We start from the raw sequence: 18,906 nt of genomic DNA on the forward strand, positions 1-18,906 counted from the left end.
ATGGAGGAGCCCCAAGAAGATTTTGAAAATCAAGTAAGAGAAATAGAGGAAAAATAGGAAAATAAATGAGAGGGATGGAATAAAATCATGAAAAGTGAGTCAACAAGAGACCCCCCACAAAATACTGAAGAAAATAAATGAACCCAAATGGCAAAAGAGGTACAAAAAGCCAATGAGAAGAATGCCTAAAAAAATATCATTAGCCAAATGGAAAAGGAAGTCCAAAAGCTCACTGAAGAAAATAATTCCTTAAAAATAAGAATGGAGCAAAAGGAAGCTAATGACTTTATGAGAAATCAAGAAATTATAAAACAGAACCAAAAGAATGAAAAAAATAGGCAACAATGTGAAATACCTTGCTTTAAAAACCACTGACCTGGAAAATGGATCCAGGAGAGATAATATAAAACCAATTGGACTACCTGAAAGCCATGATCAAAAAAAGAGCCTAGACATCATCTTTCAAGAAATTATCAAGGAAAAATGTCCTGGTAGTCTAGAACAAGAGGGTAAATATATAGTATTTGAAAGAATCCACTGATCACTTCTTGAATAAAAGATCCCAAAAAGAAAACTCCTATGAATATTGTAGCCAAATTCCAGAGTTCCCAGGTCAAGGAGAAAATATTGCAAGCAGCTAGAAAGAACCAATTTGAGAATTATGGAAACATAATCAAGATAATACAAGATCCAGTAGCTTCTACATTAAGGGATCAAAGGACTTGGAATATGATACTCCAGAGGTCAAAAGAGCTAGGATTGAAACCAAAAATAACCCACGCAGGAAAACTGAGTATAATACTTCAGGTGAAAAATGAATTTTCAATGAGAGGACTATGAAGCATTCTTGATGTAAAGACCAGAGCTGAATAGAAAATTTGACTTTCAACTACAAGAATCAAGAGAAGCATGAAAAGGTAAACAGAAAAGGGACTTACTAAAGTTTGAACTGTTTACATTCCTACACGGAAAGATCATATTTGTAACTCATGAGACCTTTCTCAGTATTAGGGTAGTTGAAGGAAATATACATATACATTGACTGAGGGTAGAGGGTAAGTTGAATATGAAGTGATGATACCTAAAAAAATAAAATTAAGGGAACTTCCGGGCAGCGCTGCCGAGACGGGTCGGCGGAGCAGTCTGGGTGCTGAATAGAACCGAGTTGGGGCGGGGGATTGCAGGGTGGGCGGGAAGGAGGGGGAGGGGGTAGGGACGGGGGGAGGAATTGAAGGACTCGCGGAGAGGGGCGGGGTCTGAACACCGGGGTCCAAGGTTGAAGCTAGGACTGGGGTCGGGGGAGTGGGGGGAGCGTCCTGGAGCCTGGACCGGAGTGATCTTGCTTCTGCCGCCGCCTCCTCGGGCAGGAGTGGCCAGAATGTCGGCCAGGCCACGGGCGCAGGATCCCCGGCCGCTCCCTCCTTGGGGGTTCCCGAGCCCCCGGGAGTCTCTCCCGCCCACACCTCCCATCCCCCGGGACGCAGGCGGGGGCGCAGCCTACGTCCTCAAGCAGCTAAGTCCGAGTAGCAAGTATGTGAAGCTGAACCTGGGGGGCTCGCTCCACTATACCACGCTGCAGACCCTGACCAAGCAGGACACCATGCTCAAAGCTATGTTCAGTGGCCGAATGGAGGTGCTCACAGACTCCGAAGGTTGAGTGCTGATCGACAAGAGTGGGCGTCGTTTTGGGACAATCCTGGACTACCTTCGGGATGGTCTCTTCCAGAGGGCCCTCGGGAGCTGGGTGAGCTGTTGGGTGAGGCACGGTACTACTTGGTGCAGGGGCTAGCTGAAGATTGCCAGTTGGCTCTACAGCAAAAGAGTGAGAGCCTTTCCCCACTCTGCATTACTCCCATGGTGACATCTCCACGGGAAGAGCAGCAGCTTCTGGCTAGCACCTCTAAGCTGGTGGTGAAGCTGCTGCACCATTGAAGTAACAACAAATATTCCTACACCAGCACATCGGAAGACAACCTACTAAAAAACATTGAGCGGTTCGACAAGCTGGCATTGCCCTTCCCTGGGCGGCTGCTCTTTCTCAAAGGTGTACTGGGTGATGAGATCTGTTCTGGTCTTTTTATGGATAGGGCCGAAAGATTGCCGAAGTCTGCTGTACCTCCATTGTTTATGCCACCGATTAGAAGCAAACTAAGGTAGAATTCCCAGAGGCAAGGATCTTTGAAGAAACATTGAACATTCTGATCTATGAGACACCCGGGGGGCCTGATCCTGCTCTCCTAAAGGCCACTGGGGGTGCTGCTGGATGAGGGGGTGCTGGGCGGGGAGAAGATGAAGATGTACGAGAGCATCGAGTCCGAAGGATCCATGTTAGACGACACATTACTCATGATGAACGACCCCATGGCCAACAGGCTGTTCAAGGATTGACCTTTCACCCACCCTGCCCTTGAACTTGTTCTCCCCTTGTGTTGTTCCCACCACCTTAACGCTTCCATTCCCTCCCTTCCCATGACTTCTGCCCCGGCTTTGCTGGTCAAGTCGTGGGTTTCCTTGTTCCACTCGGTATTTCAGATTTATGGTACAATACCTTTAGCCCCTTTTGTTTTCCTTATTCCTCCAAGCCCATCAACATGGTACATTCCAAGGCACATACTACAATGCTTCCCAAAATGTCACATTTGTTATCTTTGCCTCCAAACTGCTTGGATGTGGTATTCTCACTTACTCCACCTTCTCCCTACCTCCAGTTCTTACATTCCCCTACCTTCGCATCCATCCTAGGTGCATGTTTTGGATTTTTGGTTCTGCCCATGTTTTCACTTCCTTTTAGTATCTATTACCTACCAAAGCTTTTCTCATGACCTTAACCATCTGCTACATTCCAAGCCTATTCCTTTACCCCTGTACATTTTACAGCCTACAATCCTGTCCCTGGCCCTTGTCCCTTCTTAGATTGGTACTGAAATGGCCTTCTCAGCCTGGCTTCCCCACCTACTTGTTTCTTATTTATTTTTATTTTCTATTAGATTATTGAAATAAAGCTGAATTGCAAGGATAAAAAAAATAAAATTAAGGGGTGAGAGAGAAATATACTAGGAGAAGGAGAAAGTGAGAGATAGAATCAGGTAAATTATCTCACAAAAAAAGAGGCAAGAGAAAAAAAAGCTGTTATAGTGGAAGGGAAGAATGGGAGGTGAAAGAGAATCAGTGAAACTTACTCTCACTGGATTTGGCTTAAGGAGGGAATAACATACACACTCAATTGGGTATCTTACCCTACAGAAAAGTAAGGGGGAAGTGGATAAGAGGGGGGAAGTAATAGAAGAGTGAACTTATTAGAAGAGGATGTAGTCAGAAGCAAAAACTTTTGAAAAGGGACAGGGTCAAAGGAGAAAATTGAATACATGGGGGACAGGATAAGGTTTAGAGAAATATAATTAGTTTTTCACAACATGAGTATTATGGAAGTGTTTTGCATAACAATACATGTATAACCTATGTTGAATTGCTTGCCTTCTCATTGAGGAGGGGAGAGAATTTAGAACTTGGTGTTCTGGAAGCAAATGTTGGAAGTTGTTTTTTCCTGTCACTGGTAAATAAGACATACAGGAAATGGGATATAGAAATCTATCATGCCCTATAAGGAAGCAAGGGAAAAGGGGCTTAGGTGGGGAGTGGGGTGATAGAAGGGCTGGCAGACTGGGAAAAGAGGCAATAAGAATACATGCCATCTTGGGGTGGAGGAGGGGAGAGAGATGGGGAGAAAATTCATGACTCAAAATCTTGTGAAAATGAATGCTGAAAACTAAAAATAAATTTATCTTTAAAAAATAGCCACATAGATGAGATAACAAATCTATTTGAGTATTAATATTGTATTGGGGGAGGGGTTACAAAGTATGTTTCTCACATCATTAGAAACAGAATGGATTAGTATCCACATTTTATTTGTAAGAAAGCAATTTGCTCCAGGTTACACAGATTCTAAATTGTAAGACCAGAACCTAGCCTCCCAAGCAGCCAAGGCCTGTCATCAGTCCCTATCCTATGCCTCCATGAGAAACAGTAACATGGATAAATGCAAGATGATGGCATGACTCTGTGAAGTGGTATATGATTGTACAAAATGTTCAAAATAAGAGAGAAATACATATTTCAATGAAATTACTTTTATAGGAGGTTTATAAAGAGGTAAAAATGAATTTGTATCACTCAAGGTCAAGGCCTTCCTCCAGCTTGTCTTACACACTAGCTTTGTGACCACATTTTTCTCCCTTTCTCCATTTGGCCATTTTTACTTATTTTATATTCTGTTTGTAAAGCAGTTCAGTGTCTAGACCATAAAGAATCTAAATGCAGGAGTAAGGTATCATTGTGTAATGCATTGCTCTGTTCTCCTTGTAAATGCTTTCAAATCAAATCATAAAGCTTTTATTGATTATTTCTCTTCCTTAAGTTGGAAGGGACAGCATGGTAGAGCAAAGTGACCTGGGTTAGAAGTCAGAAGAATTCACTTCTAGTCTCAAGTTTGTTATTGATTTGCTTTGTGACCTTGGGCAATTCCATTGCCCTTTGCATGTATTTCTATTACTGTAAAATGAGAGAGGTTGGGATGAGGGAACTGGAAGATAATGTCTAAAGGACCTTGTAATTTTAACATTCAAGAATTCTAGACAATGTTCTTCTTGTATATATACCAAGGAAGGAAAGAAACAAAGCACATAATAGACTGTCAATAAATATCTACAAAGGTTTTAATTAAGGACTTATGGAAAGATGTGGATGAGAAGCCCTTTGGATGAGATAAGATGGAGAGAAGGCTATCTGTGTTTATGGTGGTTACCAAAGAAATCACTGATGCATCCACATATCTAAAGCCTCAGACAAATATGATGCCCAATGGATGAATTTTTAAAATTTTTGTGGTGGATATATTAAATGTTGTGGCAAGGAGAACACATCCTCCTTTAAATGAAATGGGGCAATTCTCACCTGGACCACTCCCATTTTTAACTAAGAACTTTAAAAATTCTAATAAATCCTAATTGTAAGCTATGACTTCCTATGTCATGAAGGTTCCTTTGGGAAAAGCTATCCAATGTATTGCTTAAATAGTTATAGAAAATGAGTTTCAAAAAGACATAATTACTTGTCTAAAGTTACATCACCAATAAATGCCAGAGCTATGATTCATACTCAAATATTTTGACTCTTAAGTCCTATGAACATTCCACTGGGCTCAACAGCTTGTGAAAAAATGTTTCCAGGTTCCAAAATGGATTCATAATGGCTGTTTTCAGCAGTCAGATGCCTAGAACCAAACCCCTGGCTATTCAACAGACTGGCAACTAGGGAAGAACAGCTGGGGCTTTTTCCTAAGGTGCTGAATTTGCTTGAAAGTCCTTTTAGTCTTTCAGCAAATAAAACAAGGAAGATTAGCTCCTAGTTAGCAAGAAGAGTAAGTTATAGTAGAAAGCTACCAGATGTCTTGATTCTTCCCCAAGGCAGTCTCAATCTATTCCTAGTGTACTCTCTGTCCCCTGAGAAATCCTCACCATTTCTTGGGTAAACTTTATGTTGTCTGGTGGGAATGTTTTATGACATTTCTTTGAGCCCTGTTTCTTCTTCCTCAGGTATAAAAAAATGCCAGAGTTCTGCTCTTTAAGGTAATACAATGCCGTGTGGGGCTACTCAAGACAGCATTCCCCATTCTTCCCCATCCCATTTCCCTGGCAACATTTGTATTCATTTGCAACTCATTTGAGTCATGTAGGACATTATGCATAAACGTACCCTCTTATCTCTTTGTTCTTTTTAAGGGAGAAATAAAAAAGCCTGTCTCCCTTGTTAACAAACACCACAGTAATATGAACTGAGGCCAGCTGTGAGCTTGAGATTTCTCGTTACAAAAACAAGACAAAACAGCAAGCTGTGTGTCACCAATACCAATGTACAGGTGATATATCAACATGAGTATCTCATTAAGCCTAACAAAGGCCCATGTTAACCTAGCCATTTTCTCACTGAATTTTAAATGCAATCGCCCTTTGAATGAGAATAATTCACAACTGGTATATAGATATAAGTATCTGGATATAGATTAAAATACATAAATATATATATACATATAAAACATGTGTATAGTATTCTCTAGATTAATACAATAAATCTATTTATATATATATATGTAACATAGATTCATATAATATATATATGTATAATATACATCATATATAGGTATAGCTGATATATATATATCAGCTAAAGTCAATATGAAGAAAAATCTTATTACTATGTAAAGAAATTTTAATAAAAAAATTAGGGAGTAGAAATTCAAGAGATAATATTGTGTGAGATGGAGGAATCCTACTATAGTAAAGGTGTCTATCTGTTAGATAATAATTTCTTTATGCTCTTTTTAAAAATATGGTCTCATCTTGAATTGACTAAAGTAGTCAAAAGAATATGGCATAAATCACCATGTGACCACCATACTGTTCCCCTAATATCCCTTCAGCCAATAGATCTCATTGAAGAATACCTCTGAAAGAAGTGAGGCATGTCAGATAAATTCAAGGAACAGAACAGATGTAGATTAAGAGCAATGTAAATTCCAAGGCTGATCTTTTAATTTCGCTAAATATTATTTTCCTTCATCATGATCACATTACATTGAAATGTTGGGATTTCAATTTCCTCTACCATTTCATTTAATAAAACCTTTGTCTCATCTGAACTCTCTAGAAGATGTTAGCTTTAAATCATACTGACTTCACCCTTTCCAATTTACATATGTTGAAGAAATAAAAGTCTTTTCGAGAGTTGCCATGGGACCTCCAGAGGCTCAAAAGAGTATTAAGACCTTGAGCTTAATGTGAACTGCCTCCACCACAAAACACAAATTCTCCCTGTTGAATACTAATGGCTTTGGAGGACAGTTACAGTTTCCTTGTAAGTAGTGAAAGCAGAGAAACAGCCCATACATAAAATTGGGTTGGCGGGTGGGAGGCAACAATCAACCTTTGTTTTGGTGATCAGGAAGCTGAAATTGCAGCACGGAGGAAAAATAGTGCTTTCCATAGGTTATCATTACATTGTCAATTTTACACCAGTATGATTAGGTGAGGTTTTTAAAGACTGGAGAATAGGATAGATTAAAAGTGCAATTCATAGATTCTATTATTATGGGCTAGGGGATTGAAAACTCTGAAAGGCTTTAGGAAGATTTATTCAAGAGGACATTTTAAATGTCTGAAAATATAGTCATTAGTTTGGTCTTTGATATAGAAGTGCACATATATTCCGGGAAGCCGCCCCCACTCCCCACAGCCATCTCTATTCTTGAGCAAACTGTTTCATTTTATTTATCAAATAATAGAATGTCAGAATTGGAAGGGACCTCAGAGGTCATTTAGACCAGCCCCCTCATTTTACAGATGGGGAAAATGAATACCTACTGTATTTTCAAAGATCAACAGACTTTATTACAAGTGCTTGAACAGGAGGGAAAATGTTTTCCCAAAATGACCTCTACACTGCCCTTATAATGGGTTCTTATTAGAATAATTACATCCCATTAAAATGTCAGGGCTGGTTTCAAAGATAACAAAAAGGACAGTTCTTTTGACAAACGACAAGGCAAGATCCTTGGTACTAATTTTCTCTCTAGTACTTGAGGGACATGGAGACCATAAGGACCTGATAGAAAATGTTCAATGAAGGAGACTCAGTCTGGAATTATTAACCTTTTTTAAAAAAGAAAAGGAAACATATCTTTCATTTTTTTGTGGGTATTTAGACTCATGGGCAGAGTTGGAAGGAATCTTACAGATTATAGAATAACAGAGTTGGAAAGAACTGTGTAACAATATCAGATCAAAGAAAATAAAATAGAAGAACTGAAAGGATTTTAGAACATAGGAGTTTAGAGCTGGGAGTGACCTCAGAGATCAATGTTTCCAGCAAACTCATCTGACAGATGAGGAAACGGAGATTCAAAGTGAGGAAATTATTTACTCATGTTACACCACCAGAAAGTGACAGACCTCATCCTGGAACATGATAGCTCTAATTCAAAATACTGTTCTCTTTCCACTACACAGTGCTTCCTCGTGTTACCGCACAATCTTAAAATGTGGAAACCAAGGCACTGAATTCATATCATCACAGATTTGAGAGTTGCGAGAGACTTGGGGGATTCTCTCATCAAACTCACATAAAAAAGGAATTCTACCTTTTCATCCCCAGGAAATGATTGTTCACTGTCTGCTTGCCAAAGGAGAGGGAACATAACACTTCACCAGTTATCTCATTTTGCCATCTTATTATTAGGCAGAATTTTTCTTAGGGCTTTTATTATTAGGCAGTTTTTCCTCGACATCAGACCTCAATTTTCCCATCTTCTACAATCAAACATAACAAGTCTAATATTAATACACAGAATTTGCATGGTGCCTTAAGGTTTATGTGACTCATTTGATCCTCAAATAACCCTTTGAGATAGATTCTTCTATAATCTCTATTTTAAACTTTAAGACAGTCTGAGAAGTTAAGAAACTTGCTCAGAGTCACAGAATTACTAAGTGTCTGGAGGTAAAATACGCTTCTAGGCTTTGCTAACTCAAAATCAAACACTATCTACTGTGCCACTGACCTTTAAGATATGTGAAGAAAATTATCACATCACCTCTGCCTCTTCTCTTCTCCAGGATAAACCTGTCCAGTTCCCTGACTACTCTTTATACGACAGGGATTCATGAACCTTAAGAAGGAGGTAAAGTGAATTTCATTCATTCGATAAATCAAATGTTTATCGCATAAAGAGTACTACTTTATATCCTGTAAGAAAGAGAAATTTTAGATACCACTAAGTCCTGCCTTCATGTAGCTTACAGTTGCACAGGAAAATAAGACATGATCAAAGACAATAATAATAAACAGTGATGCCTGAATATTTGATAGAGTTTCAAAACGAGGTCAGCATAAATTGAGAGGAATGCATCCTCGATGATAGGAATTTGAAGGAAGGCTTAGGGCAAACAGATGGCATATAATTTAGGTCTTGAAGGATAGGTAAGAATTCAAGGAAAAGAAAAGAAGGAAAGACTTTTCTGGTCAATGAAATAGCAGGATCAAAATCATGACCATGAATGAGCCCAGAGTACACTCAGGAGCTTAGAAATAGTCCTGGTTGGCATACAATGAATGTATAGGTCTTATATGAGATATCATTAGAGACATAGCACCAGATTGTTATATGTAATAAACACCAGGAAGAAAAACGTGTGAATTTTACTTCATAGAAAATTGCTAAAGGGTTTTGATCAGAGAAACACAATGAGAACTCGAACTCCTCTTCCTCCTCCTCCTCCTCCTCCTCCTCCTCCTCCCTCTCCTCTCCTCTCCTCTCCTCTCCTCTCCTCTCCTCTCCTCTCCTCTCCTCTCCTCTCCTCTCCTCTCCTCTCCTCTCCTCTTCTCTCCTCTCCTCTCTCTCTCTCTCTCTCTCTCTCTCTCTCTCTCTCTCTCTCTCTCTCTCTCTCTCTCTCCAAGAAATGGGACTGTCTAAATAGCATCGAATCTGGAAGAACAGATGATCCAACTGTTCCCTCATCTCCTCCAGGAAGTGCTCCCATTTTGAAGGCAGTTGGAGCTAAGTCTCTGATCACACTGGTAAAGTTATAGGAAGTTTTATTTACAAAAGGTTGTGTCAGAGAATATTTTGTAAGAGGGTGACAGTTGTGTTTGACGACGTCAAAAATCCATTAGAAATAATGTCATTTCTTTGATCTCATTATCATTTACATAAAATGTAGTCTAATGTCTAAAATGCATTGAACTGTAGAAGGAACTTACTTTGAAATCAAAAGACCAGAATTTGATTTCTAGGTTTATCTTTGCATAGCTGTGTAATGCTTGGTTACTCATTTAACCTCTGACACTCAGTTTCTCCATCTTGAATAGGCAATAACATGCTTGTACTAACCTCATCCTAGGTTTATTACATTGTTATAATGAAGGTTATATTATAACATTAAAATTATACACATATATATAGTGTGTATATATATGTGCATGCATACATACATATACACATATGTATGCAAACATACATATACACATATGTATGCATACATACATATACACATATGTATGCATACATACATATATGCATATGTATGCATACATACATATATACATATGTATGCATACATATTGTGTGTATGCATGTGTGTAAGCTATTAGTTATGCCATCACCTTTTTTCTTTCCCTGGTGTCTCCCCGTATTCTGGAATCAAAGTTTAGTTCTTCAATGTAATGCCAAAAATGAACAAGCCCAGAGGGTCCTAGAAAACTGAAAAGGCTTCAAGTACAGACCCAATATTGGACTAGATGTCTATTTCTCTCTTTTCCAAGAATTAGTCCCTGGATGAATGTGGAGGATGTTACTGCATGTTTTGGGACAAAGAGGTGAGATTTATTTTGATTATAGCCAATCATAAGACTGCAAGACAGGACTGAAATCTGAATCTATGGAGGAAAAGACTACGCTAATAAAACTACAGATCTTTTTAATTATGGAAGTTTTTCAACAATCCGGCTAACAGCTGTTGTAGGGGTGAAAAACCAACATAAGCCCAACAACAAGAATGCTACTAGCACACTGCAAAAATCCAGGTTCTTTTGAAAGCAATGTTAAGGGGTTGACAAGCTTACTTTAATTCAGAGCATCCAAATATCACTCACTTAGGTCAGGGGAAAAAACTAGCACCCTGAACTTCAGAGCAAAATACAAAGTACAAACATTGACAGACAGACCTTGTCTGATTCAAATCCTAATACATAGTTACCAGAGTTTAACCAAGTCCCAATATCCGGGTTACAAGCTGGAGGGCTCTTAGCTACATCTGCCCAGAGTCTCCGCATCACCACCAACGGTGAGAGCCCTGAGCAAATAGCTCTGTCTTCTCTTCTTATACCATTTCAGATGTCATCAAATGTCATCTGAATGACCAGAACTTAGGCTCCTAAGATTGGCTCTTGAGTTAGCACCTCCCCTTAGTACCCTGGGAGCTTCACACCCACATAGGCTTAGCACCTAATAGGGGTTTGGGCCTGGGGCTTAGCACCTAGTACGACTCAATGAAACACACTGAATTAATCAAAGGAAACAAAAGCCAAACTCTTCAAGGGCATGTGGTTGAACTGAGTGCTAAGAGCCCATTTTGCTTACCAACACAGGAAGTAAATTATCTATATTTGTCACTGATACTGGTTGAGGTCAATGTCTTACTATGTCTCCTTGTAAATTCCTAAGTATCTTTTTACTCGGTCAAAACAAAATAAGTTCTTAATACAAGTATCTAGAATGAATGAGTGAATGAATGAATGAACAACAACAACAAAAGAATGGAATTAAGGATATGCATATGGAACTGAATTACTAAATAGTCGTGAGGGAAGCAGTTTAGGGAAGAGAGGAATAACTGAAAAATAAGCAAACTAAATACCAACAGAAAGAAAAAGTCAGAATAAGATTATATACAAGCAAAGTCTCCTAAGAATGAGAACTCTACAGAAGTAGAATAGGATTTTGGGGAAGGTAATAGGTTCCATTTTACTAGTCATCTTTAAGCAAAGACCAGATGTCTAGTTGCCAGGTATAAACAACTGAAATAGAAATAGAGCCACTAAGACTTACTTCAGGATATCTGTTAATAACATATTAGAAAAGCACATATTCACATTATGTGTGTTCTGTCTCATTTTACTTATTTATGTATTTATTTATTTATTCATTTGTTTATTTATTTATTTATTTGTTTGTTTGTTTATTTGTTTATTTATTTATTTATTTATTTATTTATTTTTAGTTGTCCAGTTACATTTACAAATGGTTCTGCTATACTCATGCCCCATGAACCACATATTTATCATTTCTGTTGCAAAATATGATTCTTATTTAGCTACTGGTTGTATTGATGGTCTTTCAGGTCACACCTAAGTCTCAGATTATAAAATCCAATAGGTTACATACTCAAAATAATAATACCTAAAGTATAAGCCAAGTGCAATGGCAAGTACAATGGGATTTTTCCCTGTTATTTCTTTTGGAATGCTTCTCAGTACTAAGAGAATCAAGTGCCTTTGATTGAGTCTTACCTTTTTTTCAGTCAAGAGTCTTTGAATCAAGAGTCTTTGACAATCTGCTTAAGTCACAAGAAAGCCCAAGTCACACAAGTTCGAGTCACATGTTTCTGACACACTCTGTGGGCTGACCGTGAAGAAGTGTATATATACTCTGAGTTGCTTTGGGGACTCACTCATTGGAACTGTGTTCCTGTGACTTGGCCAGAGGAGACTCTGTCTAGCCATTAAGGAGCCTCCTGGCTTTGAAAACCTAGATGTTGGTGCTTCTTTGTTTGGTAAATATGTATGTATTGCTATGGACAGACAGTTAGAAGCCCTGTCTGCTGACTTGCGTTATTTGCTCTGTTTATATGATTCCTGATTGTAACTGCTGTTTGTGTTTTCTCTGAATTCAGAGTGCTGACTCTTTCCCCTGAATTAAGTGAATGATATATATGTGTGTATATATATATATATCTATATATACACATACACACATATATACATATATATACATATATACGTACATATATATGTATATATATACACACATACACATATATATGTATATGTGTGTGTGTGTGTGTGAGTGTGTGTGTGTGTGTGTGTTTAATTAAAGTGAGATTGTAAACCCGTTATAGTTGCTTTCCTTAGAAAAGCAGATCAAAGAACCTGTGCCATCAGTCCTCATTTGCGCTGGTGTTGTTGGTCTTGTTGTTGGTCTTACACCTCCACAGCAGCTGCTAGTAACATTGTTTTTACCCAAAGGATGTTGGATTTTGTTAGTGTAAAATAAATGCACAATTAACCTGCACGTAACATATCAGATTAATCTAAAGAGCATTGCCTGAGGCTAAAACTTCAACATGATTTGGCCACAGACATATTATTGTTATATTAAAGGCTAGATCTGAATTGAGCTCTTTTTGATTCCAGGAAATATACTATATCCACTATGTCCATGACAATGCCTCCGCTGGAACATATAGTATTTTTAGTTTGCCAAGAACTGTATTTACTTTCTAATTTTCTACAGCTGTTTGGAGTCTAAGAGTCTTTTATCAAAGAAGCAAACTAACAAGGAACGCTTAAAATCATTTTGACTTTTGAACTCATTCAAGGGAATGTATGAGAAATATGTTGAGATACCTAGGGTTCAATGCAGGATCAGAGGCAAAGAAACAGTTGTTTAAGGTATATTGTGGATAATGGTTTGAGATGCCAGTGAGTAGAAGGGTTAAAGCTGACTTCATTATCTATAGGGAGAAGAGTATATACAGATTTGGTCATTAAGCCACAAGAGTAATCATCATGGCGGAGCCAAGATGGTGACTAGAAAGGCGGGACTTGTGTGAGCTCCCCACACCAGGTCCCTCCAAAAACCTATAAAAATGGCTCTGAACAAATTCTAGTGCTGCAGAACCCATGAATTAACAGAGGGAAACAGGGCTCCAGCCCAGGAAAGCCTGGATGGTCACAGGGAAGGGTCTATCACCTGTAGCTGGGAATAGAGCAGAGCCCAACATGGGCTACACCAGGACCAACAAGAACAGGGAGCCAGGTAGAACAGGTCCTAGTGACTTGAATCAGTGAGCTGTGACAGTTACCAGACTTCTCAACCCCAAAACACCAAAGACAACAGAGAAGGTTAGTGGGAAAAGTTGTGGGGACAGAGTGAAGGGATTTCATGGTTCAGCCACTGTGCCAGGGGCAGCAGAGGTTGTGCAGCTGTGAGGACAGAACTACAGCTGCAGTTGCTTCCTGCTCCAGGCCCACCTGCCGGGAGGAATTAAGTGGCAGTTCAGAGCAGGAGTGCAGAGCCTGCTTAAGATCTGAGTCCCGGTTCTTGGGGGAGGAAGAGCACTGGTGTGGTAGAGTTTTCTGTGTAGAAATACCTCTGAAAACAAGAGCACAGCCCCTCAAGCTAGGGACAAAGTACTTGCTACTCTACAAGCAGTCATACCCTGACAAAAAACTCAAGGGTCAAGTAGCTGGCTGGGAACACAGCCAGGCAGCAAAAACGGACTCAAATTCAGATTCAGAGTTTGGAATCTTTCTTCAGTGACAAAGAACACCAAAACATATAGTCAGAAGAAGTCAACAAAGTCAAAGAGCCTATGGCAAAAGCCTCCAAGAAAAACATGAACTGGTCTCAGGCCATGGAAGAGCCCAAAAAGGATTTGGAAAAGGGAGTGAGAGAAGTACAGGAAAAATTGGGAAGAGAAATGAGAGTGATGCAAGGAAACCTTGAAAAACAAGTCAGTGACTTGCTGAAGGAGACCCAAAAATATTGAAGAAAACAACACCTTAAAAATAGACTAACTCAAGTGACAAAAGAGCTCCAAAAAGGCAATGAGGAGAAGAATGCCTTGAAAGGCAGAATTAGCCAAATGAAAAAGGAGGTCCAAAGATCATTGAAGAAAATATTACCATAAAAATCAGACTGGAGCAAGTGGAAGCTAGTGACTTTATGAGTAATCAAGATACTACAAAACAGAGCCAAAGAAATGAAAAAATGGAAGACAATGTCAAATATCTCATTGGAAAAACCACTGACCTGGAAAATAGATCCAGGAGAGATAATTTAGAAATTATTGGACTACCTGAAAGCCATGGTCAAAAAAAAAAAACAGCCTAGATATCATCTTCTAAGAAACTATCAAGGAGAACTGCCCTGATATTCTAGAGCCAGAGGGTAAAATAGAAATTGAAGGAATCTACCAATCTCCTCCTGAAAATATTCCAAAAAGAAAACTCCTAGGAATATTGTCGCCAAATTCCAGAGCTCCCAGATCAAGGAGAAAATACTGCAAGCAGCCAGAAAGAAACAATTTGAGTATTGTGGAAACATAATCAGAATAATACAAGATCTAGGAGCTTCTATACTAAGGGACTGAAGAGCTTGGAATATGATATTCCAGAGGTCAATGGAGCTAGGATTACAGCCAAGAATCACCTACCCTGCAAAACTGAATATCATGCTCCAAGGCAAAATATAGATTTTCAATAAAGTAGAGGACTTTCAAGCTTTCTCAGTGGAAAGACCAGAGCTGAATAGAAAATTTGACTTTCAAACACAAGAATCAACAGTAGCATGAAAAAGTAAACAATAAAGAGAAATCCTGATGTGTATAATTCATGAGACCTCAGTAATAGGGTAGCTGAAGAGAATACACACACACACACACACATAATATATATATATATAGACAGAGAGAGAGAGAGAAAGAGAGAGAGAGAGAGAGAGAGAGAGAGAGAGAGAGAGAGAGAGAGTGAGAGAGAGAGAGAGTGAGCACACAGGGTGAGTTGAATATGAAGGGAAGATATCTAAAAATATCAAATTAAGGGATGAGAGAGGAATATATTGAGAGAGGGAGAAAGGGAGAGATAGAATGGGGTAAATTATCTCACATAAAAGTGGCAAGAAAAAGTAGTTCTAAGGGAAGATGTAGCAGGTGAGGGGGAATGAGTGAATCTTGCTCTCATCGGATTTGAGCTGAGCAGGGAATAACATACACACTCAGTTGGGTATCTTACCCCACAGGAAAGAAGGAGGAAGGAGATAAAAAAGAAGGGAGGGTAGATAGGGGGAGGAGGTAATTAAAACCAACACTTTTGAAAAGGGACACCATCAAGCGAGAAAATTGGATAAAGTATGATAGGATAGGAAGGAGCAAAACACAGTCTTTCACAACATGAGTATTGTGGAAGGGTTTTGCATAATGATACAATATGGCCTATGTTTAATTGCTTGCCTTCTTAGGGAGGGCAGGTAGGGAGGGAAGAGGGGAGAGAACTGGGAACTCAAAGTTTTAATAGCAGATGTTCAAAAAAAGTTTTTGCATGCAACTAGGAAATAAGATATACAAGCAATGGGGCATAAACATCTATCTTGCCCTACAAGAAAGTAAGGGAAAAAGGGAAGGGGGGGAGTGGGGTGACAGAAGGGAAGGTTGTCTGGGGAATGAGGCAACCAGAATATATGCCATCTTGGAGTGGGAGGAGGGTAGATATAAGGAGAAAATTTGTAATTCAAACTCTTGTGGAAATTAATGCTGAAAACTAAACATATTAAATAAATAAACAATTATTTTTAAAAAAAGAATGGTTATCGTATGAATTACTTGAAGTACTACAGGTAAAGTGCTTTGCAAATCTTAAAGCACAATATAAATGAGAGAGATTAGGCTAATGAAGAAAGAATCCAAAACTGATCCTCCAAGAGGCTTCACTTGAGACCTGGCATTCCAGGTTATGCCAAGTATTAGTAGTAAGAGAAGAGTGTGGGAGTATGAGGAGGGAGGGGAAGAGGAAGAGGAGGAGGAGGATCAGCAGCAGCAGCAGTAGCAGCAGCAGTAGCAGTAGCTGCAGCAGCAGTAGTAGCAGTAGCAGTAGTAGTGGTAGTAGTAGTGGTAGTAGTAGTAGTAGTAGTAGTAGTAGTAGTAGCAGTAGAAGTAGTAATAGTAGTGATGATGATGATGACGATGATGATGATGATGATGACGATGATGATGATGAAATCTAGAAATTACATATTATTTTAAGGTTTGCAAAATATTTCATCTCATTTGACCCCATAATAAACTTAGCAGGTAGTGGCATTTTAATCTTCATTTTAGCTATAAGGAAGCTGGGGCACAAAGATAAGAAGGGATTTACCTAGGAGCATACTAGAACTAGACACTATCTGAAGGAGCATAGGAGCTTGGGTCTTCTTGACTCCAAGTTCAGAGCTCTATACACTGCAACACCTAATATATCTCTTAAATCAATATGGGAAATCCTGAGTCCTACATAGCTGAAAAGCAAACTTGAGTTTTTTTAGAGAATGATCGATTTTTACTTAAGAATGCCTTTTTGGTGACCCATTTCTATTGTCACTACAAGGGAAGTGCCAACAAGACCTAGTCAAGTAAAGTCTAGGGCTACACACTTTCAGGGTATGATATTGCATATATGAAAATTTCCAGAAAAGATTATAACATATGTAATAATGGCAAGAAGACTCATGTTTATAACAGAAGAAAGTTGTGATCAATGTTCCTTACATATAAAAGAAACATTTATAAAACCAGAAGCTTTTCTGTTACTAAAAATTATTATAATTTATCATATGCAGTTCTCACAATAACCATGTGAGGCAAGCAGCATTAAAACTTCATTCAATAAAGGGGAAACTAAGGCTTATGAAGGTTGTTATTTGTTCATGGTCATATAGTCAGAGGCGAGATTTGAACTCATATCTTCATGTCTCAAAGTCTGTCACTCTTTTCACTGTCTTGTGTTTTGTCCTTGATATTTTATCAGATCAAAAATGAAATTTCATTGAGAGGAACAACATAGAATAATAGATAGAAAGTTTGCCTTAGAGGCAGGAAGATCTGGAATCTAATTCCTTCTGTGACATGTAGTAGCTATCTGACTTATTTCTTTAATGTTTCAGTACCTCAGGAAATCTCAAAAACTACAAATTGTGGAAAAGATATCATTTTCCATTGGTAGACAGGTTTCCCTTCACAAGGAACTCTCTGTATAGATGAATGACTGTTTTACCCCTTATCCTGTAGTCATGTGTATACACTTAAATGAAACAAAACAAATAATTACAGGCCACATTCCTTTCAGAAAAACAACAGAACTTGCTCTCATGACTCAAAGTGGCAAGGAAGTAAATCTGAGTAAACATGTGCTAGGCCAAGAGCTCTCAAGTTCTGATAGGGTATGCCATGCTGAGACGACTTGGAATAAAGTCCAGAGGAAGACTGTGATTCAATCCCAAAAGGAAATCTAAATACAGAGCAATACATCTCTAACACTATGGCAAATAAACAATGTGTTAAAGGCAAGCCATGACATAAGACAGTAATACAACATGGTCCCCAGCCCTGTGATCCCCTTCTCTTTTTACTCTAATGTTGTTGGAGTGTTTGAAAAGACCATAGCCAGAGGAAGCTAGGAATCACACCATCATTAGATTATCTAAAATATTAAGATAAAGAAATGGCACTCCACATAGGCAAACTTAGATTTAACTAACTACAGTAAAAATGAGGAAAGGGATGATTTCAAAGAAACATGGAAAGATATGTATGAATGAGTTAATAGTGAAGTGAACACAATCTGAAAAAATATTATAATATCAATATTATAAAAAAAAACTGAAGAAAATAGGGTAAAATTTAACAGATCCAAATGAGAAAATATTTTGCAATAATGATATTGAAAAAAATCCTTAAAAGCTCTAAGAACTCTGATCAAAACAATGAGCATCCATAATTTCAGAAGACCAGTGAGGCACAATACCCAAAACCTGGTAGTCAATCACTCATCAAACACGTATTAAGCACCTACTATGTGTCAAACATGATTCCAAGCACTAGAGACACCAAGAAAGGCAAAAGACAATCAGATAGGGCAGACACCATAAAAACATCTATGAATAAACAATACATATACAGGATAAATTGGACATAACCTAGAGAGGGAAAAGACTAGCATAGAGTTTATTATGAAAAAATTTTTGTAGGAGATGGGATATTAGTCAAGACTTGAAAGATGCCAAGTAGCCAAATGGCAGAGATGAGAAGAGAGACAATCCTAGGCATGAGATAAGCTAATGAATATGCCAAATCAAGAGATGGAATGCCTTATGCAAGGAATAGCAAGGAAGGCAGGACCATTGTATCATAGAGTATATAAGATTAAGTAAAGTGTAAGAAGACAGGAAAAAACTAGAAATTCAGCTTATGAAGGGCTTTAAATGTGAGAATTTTATGTTTGAACTTTGAGGTGACAGGAAGACATTGAAGTTTATTAAAT

At 38.5% G+C, this 18,906-nt stretch overlaps 1 pseudogene; it reads left to right on the forward strand.

Annotated features, from left to right (window-relative positions):
• LOC118842630 lies at window positions 1-2,411 on the forward strand (annotated as a pseudogene).
• The last annotated feature ends 16,495 nt before the right edge of the window (window positions 2,412-18,906 follow it).

Source organism: Trichosurus vulpecula, chromosome 3 (genome assembly GCF_011100635.1).
Source record: "Trichosurus vulpecula isolate mTriVul1 chromosome 3, mTriVul1.pri, whole genome shotgun sequence".
NCBI classification, from domain to species: domain Eukaryota; kingdom Metazoa; phylum Chordata; class Mammalia; order Diprotodontia; family Phalangeridae; genus Trichosurus; species Trichosurus vulpecula.